Source organism: Tachyglossus aculeatus, chromosome 10, assembly GCF_015852505.1.
Source record: "Tachyglossus aculeatus isolate mTacAcu1 chromosome 10, mTacAcu1.pri, whole genome shotgun sequence".
In the NCBI taxonomy this organism is placed as follows: domain Eukaryota; kingdom Metazoa; phylum Chordata; class Mammalia; order Monotremata; family Tachyglossidae; genus Tachyglossus; species Tachyglossus aculeatus.
The window spans coordinates 42724053-42739930 of record NC_052075.1 but is presented as its reverse complement, the minus strand read 5'-3'; the positions used below and the strand labels follow the sequence as shown (position 1 = coordinate 42739930).

Below are 15878 nucleotides of genomic sequence, written 5' to 3'. Positions count from 1 at the left end.
GAGCTCCCAAAATAGTAACACATTAATTCAGCCCGGGAGAGCAGGGAGAGACTGTTTGTAACCCTGCATCAAACTCTGCTGGAGCTGAAGCTAGGAATAGTCCCCCGCCCCCTCCCAAGGGCAGCGCCAGCCTCACTCTGCAGACTATTTTGAGAACAAAGGAAGGCAATATATAGAAAGATATAGATAGGAGAGAGGGATAGAGGACCCTTCTCTTCTTACAGTCACACAGGCCCCCTTCCCTCCTCACCCCCACCCTGCATGCATCCACATTCACATCTGTGGCCTTATCTCTAGGGGAAGGGAGAAAAATGGATAAATGATTGTACGTTTTAGAATTTAGGTAAGCAGCGGGGCAGTTAGAATATTGGAAAAGGCCTCTTCTCAGGGCATGCTTACACAACAGTATTGCTGAGAGAATTTTTCCCAAGAAGATTATGCAGTTTAGCACAGATCCCTATCTCTCTGACACACCCACATCCCACACCACCCACATTCCCCCCTCCACAACCCTCTCTCTAAATGGCTTAATGGTGCTATAGAGACTTTTCTGTTACAACACGTAGACAGGTCCCCATAGATTTGCTGCAGTCACGCATTGAGACCGATCCACTATACTCTACCCCGCCACTTGACCACTGACTGTAGCTTCACCAAAATTGGTGAGGATAAAGTCCCACTCTCCACAGCTGGGGCTTGTTAGCATTCAGCAGCTCTCATCCAGGCTCTCCAAGCTCTCAGGGAAAAGGGGGAACAAATGGCAACTGTCTATTTTGGGTTATTCCTCAGATTCACATCCAGACTGTAGGCAAGGGGAGCATGGATATACTTTAGGTAATGGGCTGTAATAATTTTTACACCTCCACTCCTTTATTTTCAGAGGGCTCAGACTGTTTTCCAATACTGAGTGCACACATTGACGCACACACACATGATTCTTTCGACCCTCTGGCAGGTGAACTGAGGCCACTACTACCCTCTCTCTGACATGCTGTAATTGAGTGACTCAAGAGGGATTTGCAAGAGTGGGTTGGGGTAGGAGAAGGAGGGCATGGCCTCTTACAGGAGACCTCTTACAAGGGCTTGCTACCTCCCACACTCCCTCCCCTCACTCCTTTCCCAGCCCTTGACTCAGTCTCTCTTTGTGGATGATGAGAAACAGCGCCTTTGAGATAAAAATAGAAAGTGCTTAACAGTCAGCTGTCAAAAAGGAGATCTTGCCGAGGAGAGAGAGAGAAGGGAGGGTGTGGTGAGAGGAGAGATGGGGAGGGAGGAAGAGGAAAGAGAATGTTATACATGAGAACAAATGTGTATGGAAGAATGGAATCATGGTCTGCCTGGCTATGGCTGAGTCAAAGTGGGGTTGGTTGGTTAATGGGGTCCCGGGATCCTGCCTCTGGCTGAGGAATGTGGTGACAAGCTTTTGGGGGGGTGGGGGGGGGGCAATACAAGCAGGGCAGATCTCTGCCGCCTCCGGCTGCTAATTTCTATCCAGTGACCAGAGCTATAGAGGGGAGTGCCAAGTCAAGAGGTGAGTCTCTACTCACCCCCAGACCTACCTAGAGGCTACTGTCTCCTCTAACTGTTGCACTAGGCCCTGAGGGCATGGAGCAATTGACCCACCTGACCTGGGTCATGCTTCCTGTCTTTCTCCTCAGCAAGAGAAAGGAAGACAGAAGCTCAGACCTTCTTGGCCCCACTGTCGTTAACAGACTGAAACAGGATGGTGTGGGGATGGCGCTACCTGCTCAAGGTTTGTCCCAGCTTGCTCTGCTCCCCTCTCTGGTGCTCCCCAGGCTCCTCTGTCGTATTTCCCATCATATTTCCCGATAAGTCTGCCTTGCTATTGGAGACAGACATTCCAGGACCCTGCAGATCCTGCGAGGCACCAGAATCAGGGAACACAGTACGATGGAGGTCCGGGGATAGACCATAAAGACCATATTTGGGGAAGGTTCCAGCATTCTGTCGTGTACACCTAGATGAATCCTGTTCTAGTCAGAGGAGTGAAGACTCTGTCTTTCTTCAAATGGAAATGCCCCGGAAAGGGTGGGGTGCCTCACGTAGCTGCAGAGCCCAGTTAGGAGACCATCCTGGCCCTATCCAGTTGAGCCACTCTGCCACCTGGTTCGAGATGCAGCGTGGCTCAGTGGAAAGAGCACGGGCTTTGGAGTCAGAGGTCATGGGTTCAAATCCCTGGCTCCGCCAACTATCAGCTGTGTGACTTTGGGCAAGTCACTTAACTTCTCTGTGCCTGTTACCTCATCTGTAAAATGGGGATTAAAACTGAGAGTCCCCCTTGGGACAACCTGATCACCTTGTAACCTCCCCAGCGCTTAGAACCGTGCTTTGCACATAGTAAGCACTTAACAAATACCATTATTATTATTATGAATGAAGCTGCTGTCTGCGGGACTCGTTCTAATATACTCCTCTGTCATTTCAACCTTTACTGAGCATCTGATTTTTGTCAGCACCATAGGGTCCCTGCTGTGGACCTTTTCCATTTTCATCTCGCCACTTCCTCCTTTTCCCCACCTCTCTTTCTCCCCCAACCTTCCCTTCTCTCCCTCTATCCTCCCTTCCCCCCTCCTTTCTACTTCTTCCCTTCTCCTCTCCTCCCTCCATTCCCTCTCCCCCTTCCCTTCCCTCTCTCCCCCTTCCCTTCTCTCTCTCCCCTTCCCTTCCCTCTCTCTCCCCCTTCTGTTCTCTCTCTCTCCCCCTTCCCTTCCCTTTCTCTCCCCCTTCCCTCTCTCTCTCCCTTTCCCTTCCCTCTCTCTCCCTTTCCCTTCCCTCTCTCTCCCCCTTCCCTTTTCTCTCTCCCCTTTCCTTTTCTCTCTCCCTTTCCCTCTCTCTCCCCCTTCCCTTCTCTCTCTGCCTCTTCCCTTCTCTCTCTGCCTCTTCCCTTCTCTCTCTGCCTCTTCCCTTCTCTCTCTCCCCCTTCCCTTCTCTCTCTCCCCCTTCCCTTTTCTCTCTCTGCCCCATTCCTTCTCTCTCTCCCCCTTCCCTTCTCTCTGTTTCCTCCCCCAAATCTCCTCATCTTCCTTCCTCTTGCTGTCCCTCTCTCATTTTCCTTCTCTCTCTTTCTCTTCCCGACCTCTCTCCTCCCCTTCCTCCCTTCCCTCGCTCCCTTACCCCTCTATGTCCTTGAAACATTTTTTTCTATCTGGCCTGGGCCCAAGGACCCCTCTTTGGGGATGATGATCAGTGAACCCCTCTGTCTGTGTTGCAGTGGTGGCCTCTCATTTTGTAATGAGTCTGGGGAGCTAATTCCCATGCGATCCTTGACTTAGCAAGCCAAGGGGGCAGCTAACCAAACTCCAGCCTGAGATAGCCAAAACCAGGCTGGGGAATTGACATCTGTTGGGTGGGGCCTAAATTGAAGAAATCCATTGTGACACTGTATAAACTCGTTGTGGGCAGGGAACGTATCTAACGTATCTACCAAGTCTGTACTTTTAGTACAGTGCTCTGCATACAGTAAGCACTAAATAAGTATGATTGATTGACTGATTGATGGTTTTGAGGCTGAAACTCTGAAAGGCATTAAAGGGAGAACTACTCAGAACGATTGCAGGTGGAGGTGGGGAATTCTGGGAGAGATGTGTCCATGGAGCTTCTAAGGGTTGGAGATGATTCGACAGCATAAGACAAGACCAGACCCCATCCTAGGAGCACTGTGGGGTATAGACAGCTGCTTTCTCACCTCTCATAAGAAGGAGATTGTGCAGCAGAAAGAAGATCAGCAAGGCCATTTTAACATGGTGCCCAATGTAACAAAGGAACTTTGTCTTTTGGAGAAAGATAAGCCCATCTGTGGTTCCTGGGCCTCTGTTTTTGATTCTCTTACTGGGCCATCCAGAACCCTGGAGGAGGGAAGAGTTCCCAGATCTGGTGGCATTCCTATCAAGGGATTTTTATATGGACAGGGAATCCTGTTCCATCCTGGCCTCTTTTTCGGTGCATCAAGGGTTTCAGACATCATTCCTAAGCACAGGAGGAAAGTGGAGAGAATGTAACGGAGGGTTACACTTTCAGCTGAATGCAACTGGAAAGCAGTCTGGACCAGTGGAAAGAGCCTTGGCTGGGGTGTCAGAGGACCTGGGTTCTAATCCCAGCTCTGCCACTTGTCTGCTTTGTGACTTTGGGCAAGTCACTTCACTTCTCTGTGTCTGTTACTTCTTATGCAAAATGGGGATTAAGGCTGTGAGCCCCATGTGGGACATGGATTGCGTCCAACCTGATTAGCTTGTATATACCCCCAGCGCTTAGTACAGTGTCTGGCATATTGTAAATGCTTATCAAATACCATAAAAAAGATTCTCTTTGGACCCTGTCACTTGAGTAGTAACCCTGGTGAAGCCTCTTCTAGACAATTTCTGGGCAGCGCAGTTCATCATGCACTACCAGGACAGTAGAGTGGATTTGCGGCCAATGAATGGGTGATATAAAACAGAGAAGCTCTTCAAGATTTCTTCCTGAGCTCCTTTGTCCTCAGGCAGTGTCTGAAGATACAGATGCAGGCAGTGACCCTAGTCTGGGGATTGATTATGCAGAGAAATTACCAATCTATTGAGAGTTTGGTAGGTGGAGCTGGTATCTGATCTGTTTTTCCAGACTGGGGAGATGAGAGGTCAAGCAGACCTGAGTGAATAGAGTTAGTGTATTCCTCTTGAAATGGCACAAGGAACTAAGAGTCACAGTAAGGGGCCATCCCCACTATCCCCCTCTAGACTGAAAGCTTGTTGTGGGCAGGGAATGTGTCTGGTTATTGTTCTATTGTCCTTTCCCAAGTGCTTGGTACAGTGCTCTGCACACAGTATATGCTCAAATGTTGATTGACTGACCACTTGGAAACTATAGGATTCTTGTGGGCAGGGACCATGTCTACCAACTCCATCATATCCTAAGCATCTAGAACAGTGCTTTGCATCCAGTAAGTGATCAGTACATACCTTGGATGGATTTATTGGTTGTAAATTGTCATGCAGAATGGGGATTGGGGCTTTGTAGAAGCAGGCAGCCAGGGTGACAGGTGCTTGGCCATAGATTTCAGTGCAGCTTGCCATGTGAGGTGCCAGAAGTGAGCCTGAGAAAGGCTGAGGGTCAGCCTGCAGCAGGAAAACTGAGGCATGGCTCTAAAGTATTGTACAAAGTATAGGAATTCTGCCCTCTAGACAGTAAGCCCTTTGTGGGTGGGGAACGTGTCTACCAACTCTTTTATATTACACTCTCCCAAGCACTTAGTACAGTGCTCTGCCCACAGTAAGCCCTCAACAAATATGATTGATTGCTATCTCACCCACAAGCCGTTGGTCGACAAACTAAAAGATGAAATACTACAGAATGCCATATCCAGAAATCCAGAGAACGCTTTGGCAAGTCTGCCTGCGTCTAGCAATAGGGAGACGTCCAGATGGTGCCAATGGCCTGTGGGGCTGACCTTCCTAGTAAATAGGAGCCATGCCTACACCTTGAACCAATGTCAAATTCAGCATTCGGACAAATCTTCTCTGCGACACAGACAAGCTAGGTCAGCCTTAGGTAACCAGAGCTTAGAACAGTGCTCCAGTGCTTAGAATAGTGCTTTGCACATAGTAAGTGCTTAACAAATACCATCATTATTATTATTATGATGCTCCAGGCAGGAGGCAGGGTTCTTCATTGCCTGAATCTTCTTGTTCAGCATCATTATCACCATCGTCAATGGTATTTATCGAGCGCTTACTATATGCAGAGTACTGTAGTAGGGGCTTTTTTTAAAAAAGTATTTAAGTCCTTACTCTGTGCTAAGCATTTCATTCAATCATATTTATTGAGCGCTTACTGTGTGCAGAGCACTGTACTAAGCGCTTGGGACGTACAAGTTGGCAACATATAGAGACGGTCCCTACCCAACAGTGGGCTAACAGTCTAGAAGCATGATACTAAGCATTGGGGAGATACAAGATAATTGTGTTGGACACAGTCCCTCTCCCACATGGGGCTCATAGTCCTAATCCCCATTTTACAGATGAGGGAATTGAGGCACAGAGAAGTGAAGTGACTTGACCAAGGTCACACAACAGACAAGTGGTAGAGCTGGGATAAGAGCCCAGGTCCTTTGGACTCCCAGGCTCATGCTCTATTCACTAGGCCACACTGCTTCTTGTTGAATTATGTTGAATTATGACCGCCATACCCCGGCATAAAAGACCGTAGTGCAAAATGCACTAATCCTTCCTGGAACTCCTTGTAACTCTCCAAGGCTAAACAAAGGATTTGTATGTCTGACGAAGGGGGAGGGAGCAGAGGAAAGTAGAAGGAAGTGATAGAAGAGAGAAGCAGTGTGGTCTAGTGGAAAGAGCACAGTCTGTGGTTTAGTGGAAAGAGCCTGGGCTTAGGAGTCAGAAGACGTGGGTTCTAATACTGGCTCCGCCACTTGTCTGCTGTGTGACCTTGGGCAGGCCACTTAACTGTAATAAGCACTTAACAAATACCATTAAAAAAAGAAAGGAGAGAGAAATAGAAAGAATGTGGGGAGAGAGAGAGAAGAGAAGAGAAGGTGTGACTGTGCTTCAGACATCATTTCCTAGTGAGAATTATTGTCAACATCCGGGTCTCAAACTCCCAGACTTGTGCTGTCTACTACTATGTACATCCATTAGATTGTCAGCTCCTCAAGGACGGAGACTCCCTTTTAATTCTACTCACTCATCTCTTACTACAGCCCAGCCCCCGTACTTTACTCCTCTAGCAACAGCTTGCTCAGTCTGCCCCATCTTGTCTATCACACCCGATCCCACATCCTCTGGCCTGAGATAGTATCCTATTTATACAATGATAAACAGACACATTCCCTGCCCACAATGAGCTTACAGTCTAGAGGGATGAACAGAGGACCAGGGTTCTAATCCTGGCTCCACATGATTGCCTGCTGTGTGGCCTTGGGCAAGTCATGACACTTCTCTGAACTGCAGTTTCCTCTTCTGTAAAATGGGGATTAAATCCTAATCCCCCTTTCCTAGACTAGAAGCCCCAGGAGGGACAGGAACTGTGTCCAAATTGATAACCTTGTGTCTACCCCAGCCCTTAGAATGGTGTTTGGTACACTGTAAATGCTTAACAAATAACATAATTAAGTAGAACAACTGACTCAAGGGAAACCCATGTTGGAGTTGTTATTATGGTATTTGTTAAGCACTTACTATGCGCCAGGCACTGTAGTAAGCACTGGAGTGGATACAAGCAAATAGGGTTGGACATGGTCCCTGTCCCACGTGGGTCTCAGTCTCAATTCCCGTTTTACAGATAACTGAGGCCCAGAGAAGTGAAGTGACTTGTCCAAGATCACACAGCAGTTAAATGGTGGAGCTGGGATTAGAACCCATGACCTTCTGACTTCCAAGACCATGTTCTATCCACTATACTATGTTGCTTCTCATAGAAGCGTGGCATATGAGTCATTGGGAACTTCTGAAGGGACCAGATCAGGTGCTCTAATTCCCATAGAAAGAGCAAATCTGCCAGACACTGTAGACTTCTGGTTTGGGCCTGGCTATGAAATTGGGAGTGTGGGTAAACCTGGGGGTGTAGGTAACATTTCTCAATAATACCTGTCCCAGTTACTGGAGTCCCTTCTCAGGGTTGCATCTGGAGAGTTTCCAGTACTCTACCAGTCTCGACTATGGGAGGGAGAGTCAAGCAGTGGCATATCCATTCTATTCCTAGCTTGGGCAGTGGCTAGCGAGTGGAAGGCAATCTGCTACAAACTCACCTATGCTGGGCAGCAACAGCATGGGAAAGGGTTGAGGGCAGAGACTCAAGTTACTACGCAGAAGGAGGTAATGGTAAATCACTTCCATGTTTTTACCAAGAATATTCTTTGGATCCAGTACCAGAACGATTGCAGATGGAAGTGGGGCATTCTGATGGAGGTGTGTCCATGGCGTCGCTATGGGTGGGAGATGACTCAATGGCATAAAACAAGTTACTGGAGTAGGGACGTGGAATGGGAAGGGGATTGAGGGTCTAAGAGCTGTTTGGTGGTGGCTGGGTCAAAGGGCTCTGCAACCAATTTCCCTCCTCAGGCATACATATTACTGTCTTGTGAGTCCAGTGTATAGTGATTTTTCACCTCCCTCATTAACAGAGGTTCAAGAATACCCTGCCTTGTACATTCTTATAAAAAGCAACCCACGATGATTACAGTTAAGAGCATCTTCTGGGACTTTGAAAAACCTCAGTGAGGAGAGTTCTTTGCTAGAACAATATTCAATATAAGGGGCTCTCACCTTCAGTGCAGAGTTCTTTGAATGCTACACAATTAAAGTGAAAAACAAGTGGACTCTGCCTTCTAGGAGTTTAAGTGGTTACCATGTTGGGCAAGAAATCCTCTGAGGGAAAACTAAAAGAATTGCGATGATTTGACCTGGAAAAGAGAAGACATTATTACAGCCTTCAAATATAAATGGATGATAGTGTGTGATGATTCGAAAGAACAATCAACACTGACTCTGAGAATTCCTTTCCTGACTTGTGACTGATAGCCTTGAGCTCTTCATTATGTACTTGTGTTCTGGATGATTTTGCCCTTTGTATTTTCCCTGGCATTTGATCGGATTGTGGTCCCTCTGCCACTTCTCATCTTACTCACTCGGATTTATGAGGTCTGCCTGAAGTTTATTCCCATCTTCATGACATCTTATCACCTGGAAGATCTTAGTGGCATCTATAAACTGTGAGATTTGCCATCCACCTCTTCTCCCAGGTCATTTGTGAATATTAAGCAAAACCATTACAGTTCCTCATTCTGAAAGGGGGTCATTTAATCCCTACACTTGGTTTCCATAACACAACATTCCTTCCATTCCCATAACATCTCATTTTTTTTAAAAAAAGAGCTTTTTTTGCATCAAACCTTGTTTAAGCACTCAATAAATATTATTGATTGATTGATTCTGGTCATAGGCTGGTTGCTCCAGTCAGTGAATTTTCAACAGATTAGTGAAGCATCTTTTCCCTCACAGAAGCCATGTTGTCTCTCCCCCTCCAGACTATATTTTTCTAAATGCTTACTGATCCTTAGTTTAATTATTGTTTCTACTAATTTGCCAGATATAGCAGTGAGATTTACTGGTCTGTAATTCCCAGATTCACCTTTGGGAAGTTCTTATAGCTGGGTGTTACTTTGGCAATCTTCCAATCATCTGGTACGGTGGTCATTTGTAATGATAGGTCACACACTCTCTCCAGGATTCCTGGATCTTCTCCAAAGTCCTTCAGCACTCTCGTGCTGAAGCCTATCAAGTCCCGGTGATTTGTTTAAATCTAATTTAGTCTAAAGCATTCAGGGTGCTCACCAAAATTTGACCTAGTTCCTGTAAAAAGCAATTTGGGTGTAGGAACCTCGCTAATCTCTTCCTCTGTAGAGACCAAAATGAAGAATTCATTTGCCCTCTATATCCCTGAGGATAACTTTTACCCCGTGATTGCCAAGGGGCCACACTGCTCCTTAACCAACTGTTCTAAGTGCTGGGGAGGTTACAAGGTGATCAGCTTGCCCCATGTGGGGCTCACAGTCTTAATCCCCATTTTACAGATGAGGGAACTGAGGCACAGAGAAGTTAAGTGACTTGCCCAAAGTCACACAGCTGACAAGTGGCAGAGCTGGGATTTTTATGTTCCTTTTTGCTCTTCATAATTTCCTGTTTACACTTGACCTACCACTTTTAACGGACCTTTATGTCCTCTTCACTTGGGTGAGTTTTCTGTTTTTGAAAAGGTGATCTTTTCTCTTTAATTGTCTCTTTTACGTGGTAAATTAGCTATATGAGGTTTCTGTTTGCCTGGTTGTATTGGTGAGAAACATTTCACCTGAGCCTCTATCATGGTGCCTTTGAACTAGTTCCAATAGTCTAGTAAATCACCCTTTTTTTTTTCTTTTAGCTGCTCCTTTCTTATTCTTCCTAAGGTCCATATTTTCTCATAGTTAATTTTTCTAAAATTAAATAACACGTCGAGTAAATCACCTGTTTTATTTTCTTTTAGCTGCCCCTTTCATATTCTTCCTCAGGTCCAAATTCTCTCGTAGTTAATTTTTCTAAAATTAAATATTGTGTCATTACATTTTCACTGTGCTTTTTGGATGACACAATGACAGAAATAGGAAACATTCTTCCAGCAGTGCCTGAATAGAAAGCGATGTGGTGCTGGAAGAAATGGTTGTGCATTGACATGAAGTCAAAAATATGAATTTTCCTAAATGCATGATTTTTCAAAAATGTAACCCTCACATTACAAGAGAGCTGGCTCTATCTTTGGGTTGTTTTATTGAATTTTCCCTAACAGCAAGAATGTTAAATTTTATTTAGTTGAAGTCAATATTGCAAAGTAGCTCTCCAATTTATAAATAAACCCTGCACCTGATCATTTCCACATCTCGGATTTAAATCCAGTAGAGTTTGTTTCCTCGTTGCATCTATGTTTAGCGGTTTCAGGAAATAGTCATCCTATCCAGAAACCTGATTTTCATTCCTTTTTTTAGTGGTATTTGATAAGCACTTACTATATGCCAAGCACTGGGGTAAATACAAGATAATTGGGTTGGACACAGTTCCTGTCCCATGTACAGCTCACAGTCTTCACCTATTTTACAGGTGAGGTAACTGAGGCACAGATCAGCCTAAGGTCATAAAACAGGCAAGTGGCAGAGCTGGGATTAGAACCCAGGTTCTCTGTCTTCCAGGCCTGTGCTCTTTCCACTAGGCCACACTGCTTTCCTGTTTCCTCTGAGCCAGTTTATATGAAGATAATTGGAGTCTCCCCCTATTACCACCTGCCCTAGTAAAGACACAGTTACCATGTTGATAGTTAGGGAGCCATAGTTTTTCCTCAATTTCCTGAGTTGCCTGAGGAGGAAGATGGAGGAGGAATACACTCACAAGAAGTCCAAGACTATTTTTTGGACAAATTTTTCCCTTTCTTAATTCTTCTTGATCTCTGCTCTCCTTGACCCTTTAAAATGTTCCCTCTTCCTTGAAACCCTTTCTGACCTTTACTTGAAGGACACATTTCTAGAAGTAGTGGTAGTAGCATGTATTGAGCACCCATTTGGTGTACTGCACTGTATTGTCTCTCCCTCTAGACTGTAAGTTCCTTTTGGGCAGGGAATGTGCTACCAACAAAGTCAGTTGTATTTTCTGAGTATTTACTGTGTGCGGAGCACTGTACTAAGCGCTTGGGAGAGTACAGTATAAAAGACACATTCCCTGCCCTCAGCAAGTTTACAGTGAAGAGGACAGTACAACAGAGTTGCAGTCTACAGGACTGTCTAGGCTGTCTAGAGGACTGTAGACTGCAATTCTGTTGTATTGTCTTCTTCCAAGCCCCTAGCAGAGTGCCCTGCACACAGTAAGTGCTCAGTTCAGAATAAAAAAGTGACACATTGCCTGCCCACAAAGAATTAACATTCTAATGGGGGAGACAAACAAAAATTTCTCCTCCTACCTCCCCAACATGACTCCCAAACTGACTGTCACCAGCTCTCCAGTCATGGAGTTCCCTCCTCGCTAGAACTTGAGTTCCATTTTTTACTATCTCCATGCTTCAACATCAGGTCATGCGCAGTAGATACAGAAGAGACATCTGGGTCAATTCAGACACGGCCCATTGGGTTACCCTTGCTTTATGAGAATTATGAAGTTGCCAGTTTGGTCTGAAGGAAACTTTTGTCCTTCTGCCTTTGTTACATGGAAAGGTTTTTTATGGTATTTGTTAAGCTCTTACTATCAATCAATCAATCATATTTATTGAATGCTTACTCTGCAGAGCACTGTACTAAGCACTTGAGATAGTACAGTAGAATTAGCAGACATGTTCCCAGCCCAAAAACAAGCCTACTGTGTGTCAAACATTGTTCTAAGCGCTGGAGTAGGTACGAATTAATTAGGTTGGGCCCAGTCCCTGTCCCACACGGGGCTCACAGTCTAAGTAGGAGGGAGAACAGGTATTTAATCCCCACTTTACAGTTGAGGAAACTGAGGCTCAGAGAACTCAAGTGACTTGCCCAAGGTCACACAGCAAGCAATTGCAATAGCAGGATTAGAACCCAGGACTTCTGACTCACAGGCTGGTACACTTTCCACTAGGACATGCTACTTCTCATATATCATTCAACTCTCACATTTAGCCTACTGCCAAAACCTGCCTGTTTTTACTGCCCAGTCTTATCCAGATCCTCTCCTTCTTTTCCACCCATACTACCACCATCCTGATGCAGGCTCTGATTTTGCCTCAGCTGGACTACTGCAATAGCCTCTATGCTGGTCTCGTAGCCACCAGCCTCTCTCCCTCTAACACGCCCTGGCTCCAATCTCTTCTCTACCCTGCTGTGGGGATCATCTTCCTGAAGCACCACTCAGCCCATGTGTCTTCTCCCCTAGAAACCGTCCACTGGCTCCTTGTGTCTCTTTGCCTCAAACAAAAACTCCTCACAATTGCTTTCAAGGCTCTCCACTCTCTGGCCTTATTTTACCTCTCTGTTATCTTCATCTGCTATTTCTTCAGCTCGCTGTCTTCACACCTTTAGTCAATGTTCTAGCTTTACCTCACTCTCGACTCTCCTGCCTCCATCCCCTTGTTCACACTATTCCCCTGGCTTGAATTTCCCTCCCTGCTCACATCAGACCACAGTTCTTCCCATAATAGAGAAGCAGCGTGGCCTATTGGGTAGAGCATGGGCCTGGAAATCAGAAGGACCCGGGTTTTAATCCAGCTCTGCCACTTTTCTGCTGTGTGACCTTGGGAAAGTCACCTCATGTTTCTGTGCCTTAGTTACCTCATCTGTAAAATGAAAATTCAGTCTTTGAGCCCCAAGTGAGACGTGTTCTTTGCCCAACCTGATTTGCATGTATCTACCCCAGCACTTAGTTCAGTGCCTGGCACATAGTAAGTGCTTAACAAATGCCACTATATTATTAGTACTATTATCCAACCCCACTAACATTCCACCTCTTCCAGGCAGTGGTATTTATTGAGTGCCCACTCTGTGTAGAGCACTGTACTATGCACTTGGGAAAGTATAACAGAGTTGGTATGTACAATCCCTTCCCACAAAAAGCTTACAGTCTAACAGTCTATGAAACAGTCATGCATCACAGTGGTGGCATCACATTGCATCATGTGTTGTGTGATGTAATGATGCCACGTGGAGGCCTCTTAAACAGAATAGCTCTGAGCCTCAAGGCTGTTAATTCAAGCCCTACTCCAGTGTGGGAGTAGGGGTGGGGAGAGAGAGGCGTGGAAAGCTATTAGTGTCTCAGTGAAATAAACCCCATTAATGGGTGCTTAAATCGTATGATTGACTCTTTGTGCACCAGGTTCTCCAAGATTTAATTTTGTTTGGCTATTCTGTTCAAAAAGGTTTCCAGTCTCTGACCTAAGGTATAATTCCTGGAATTCTGAATTCTTAAGTCATTCAAATACAATTTAAAAAAAAATCAGTAGTTCAAGCTGTCGGTACTTGAAATGAGGCTTTTTTTTTGATGAAGTAAACAAGGGCGGTATGCTACTATTGACTGCCCTTAAGCAGAACTTGAACAGGCCCAATCCTGCATCTCTTTTGAAACTGTACAAATGTGAAAAATGTAAAAAAACAAAATTTTTAAGAAAGAAAACATGCATTTTTTCAGTTTTGCTTTAACGCATCAGTGCTCGCGGCACTTTAAAAAAAAAAAAACAGATGAGTGGCAGAGGCCGAGCGGTTGGAGAGAACAAGATAAGACACAAGAGAAACAAAAATTCCGAGCTGTAGGAAGCGACTCATGCGTGAAATATGCGCTGGGTCCCCTGAGTCGGCGGGTCCTGGGCTGAAGCCCAGTTAGCCCGAGCCTTAATCTGGCCCAGGGGTTTCAAGACCCTTCCAAGCTGGGGGATTTCTTCAGAACCATGTCAGAGGTCTGACTGTGGCCACCAGAGGAGGCCTGGGCTAGGGCCTTCAGGGCCCAGGGTCCAGCGGGGGAGAGGCTCAGGTGGCAGTCACTGCGTGCTGTCCAATCTGGGATACACGAGGAGACAAGGGAGGAACAAGATGAGGATGAATTCCATGCATGGAATCATTTCTTGTTTGGAAGACTCTGCTTAACGCCAAGCGGCTAACAGATCTGAGCTGCACAACCCACAGACGAGAGCCAAAGCAGAGGCCTGCGGCAGATAGCCACTGCTGTCCCTGGACTGGGGTAGGCAGGGTTGTCTTCAGACATTCTGATATCCTGAGGGGAGGTCGCAAAGGCCATCCCCTACATTCCTCTTGCCCCCACCACATCATGCTACATATCTCTCTAGACTGTAAATTCGTCATGCACAGGGAATGTGCCTGTTGTATAGTTATATTGTACTCTCCCAAGTGCTTTGCACAGTGCTCTGGACTCAGTAAATGCTCAATAAATATGGTTGATTGATTGACCGATGCCTGCATCATTATATAATGATGTCAAATGCCTCCTTATGCCTCACCCACCTGGCCAATACAGCTCCAAGATCTCACCTTAGACCCTACTAACAGATCATCTCTGTCCTGTTGCTATCTTTGGAAGGTCCCACTGCTCTCTAAAATGGTGGCTTTCCTTGCTGACTATCCAAAAGCAGCCTTGGACCTGACTCTTAATTCCTATAGAGCTCTGCATGCTGTGTGCCTGGCCCCACGCAGATTGGGTTAGACCAGTCCCTGGTTTTAGCTCATTGTGGGCAGGTATCATGTCTATCTACTCTATTATACTCTCCCAAGCGCTTAGTACAGTCCTCAGCACACAGTACTAATCAGTGGTATTTATTGAACCCTTACTGTGTGCAAAGCACTGTCCTAAGCACTTGGGAAAATACAATACAGTTGGTAGACACATTCCCTGCCCATAGTGAGCCTACAGTCTTGAGGGGGAGGTGGCCATTAATATAAATTAATCACATACCGATATGTACATAAGTGCTGTGGGGCTGAGGGAGGGGTGAATACCAAATACTCAAAGGGGACAGATCCAGGTGTTAATGCCTGAAATACTATTGGCGGGTTGATGTGACCTCATCGCGCCAGAGATCTGCACATAGACTCCCACGAGCAGGAATCTGTTGAAACCACATGGACCATCCCGTACGTGGGCCACTTAGCATGTTGGCTGCCCTGCTCTCTCCAGAAAGGGGGGGTGGGGCCACCTTGGGACAGGATTTTGGCCCCTAAAGGGCTCTACAGGAACCACTTTGCCACCACAGGGGCTCCAGTGGCAATTGGGGATGGAGAGGGGGACGTCACGAGGAAGGAAATCAGGATCCCAGGGGTTGAGAAGTGAAGCTGGGGCAACTCTGATGGCAGGCAGAGCAGATTGGGTGCTTTTCCTCCTTAACATGAAATATTTCAGTGAAAGATGCAGGGGAGGATGGGGAATGGAGGAGAGGCACTTTGCCCTGGAACCACAAAGTCTGGCTCAGGAGTTGGTCAGCCTCAACTACCTGAGAGTGGTGGAAAAGAAAAACTTTCACTCAGTGGCTGCTGTTGCAGCAAATCAGCAAGCCCTTAAGTCTAGTAAAAGGTGTGCAGAAGGAGGAGAAGGTTTGAGCTTCTGGGCCCCTTCTGTCACCGAAGGAATGTTCAGAATTCCCAGATTTGGACTCCAGGGTCTATTGAGGAATCTTATCTTCCCCACTCCAGCCCTGTTCTCCCGGCCAGGCTTGGCCCTTTTTAGACAACAGAACGTCTGTTTATTGAATTCCCACTGTGTGAAAGGCCTGCGAGAAGAAGCTGCCCTTAAGATTGTGTACGACTCCGGGCTGCTTTGGGAACTGCCTTGTGGGGGCTTCCAGTGGGCACTGTTTTGGGTGAGGGTGTATGGGCCTCTGGACACCACCCG

General features: G+C 46.3%; 1 non-coding gene across 1 annotated transcript; it reads left to right on the top strand.

Annotated features, from left to right (window-relative positions):
• Window positions 1–7614: 7614 nt before the first annotated feature.
• LOC119933769 lies at window positions 7615–7752 on the top strand. Its single transcript, XR_005452643.1, has one exon. It is a non-coding gene; the product is annotated as a small nucleolar RNA SNORA7 (small nucleolar RNA).
• Window positions 7753–15878: the final 8126 nt, after the last annotated feature.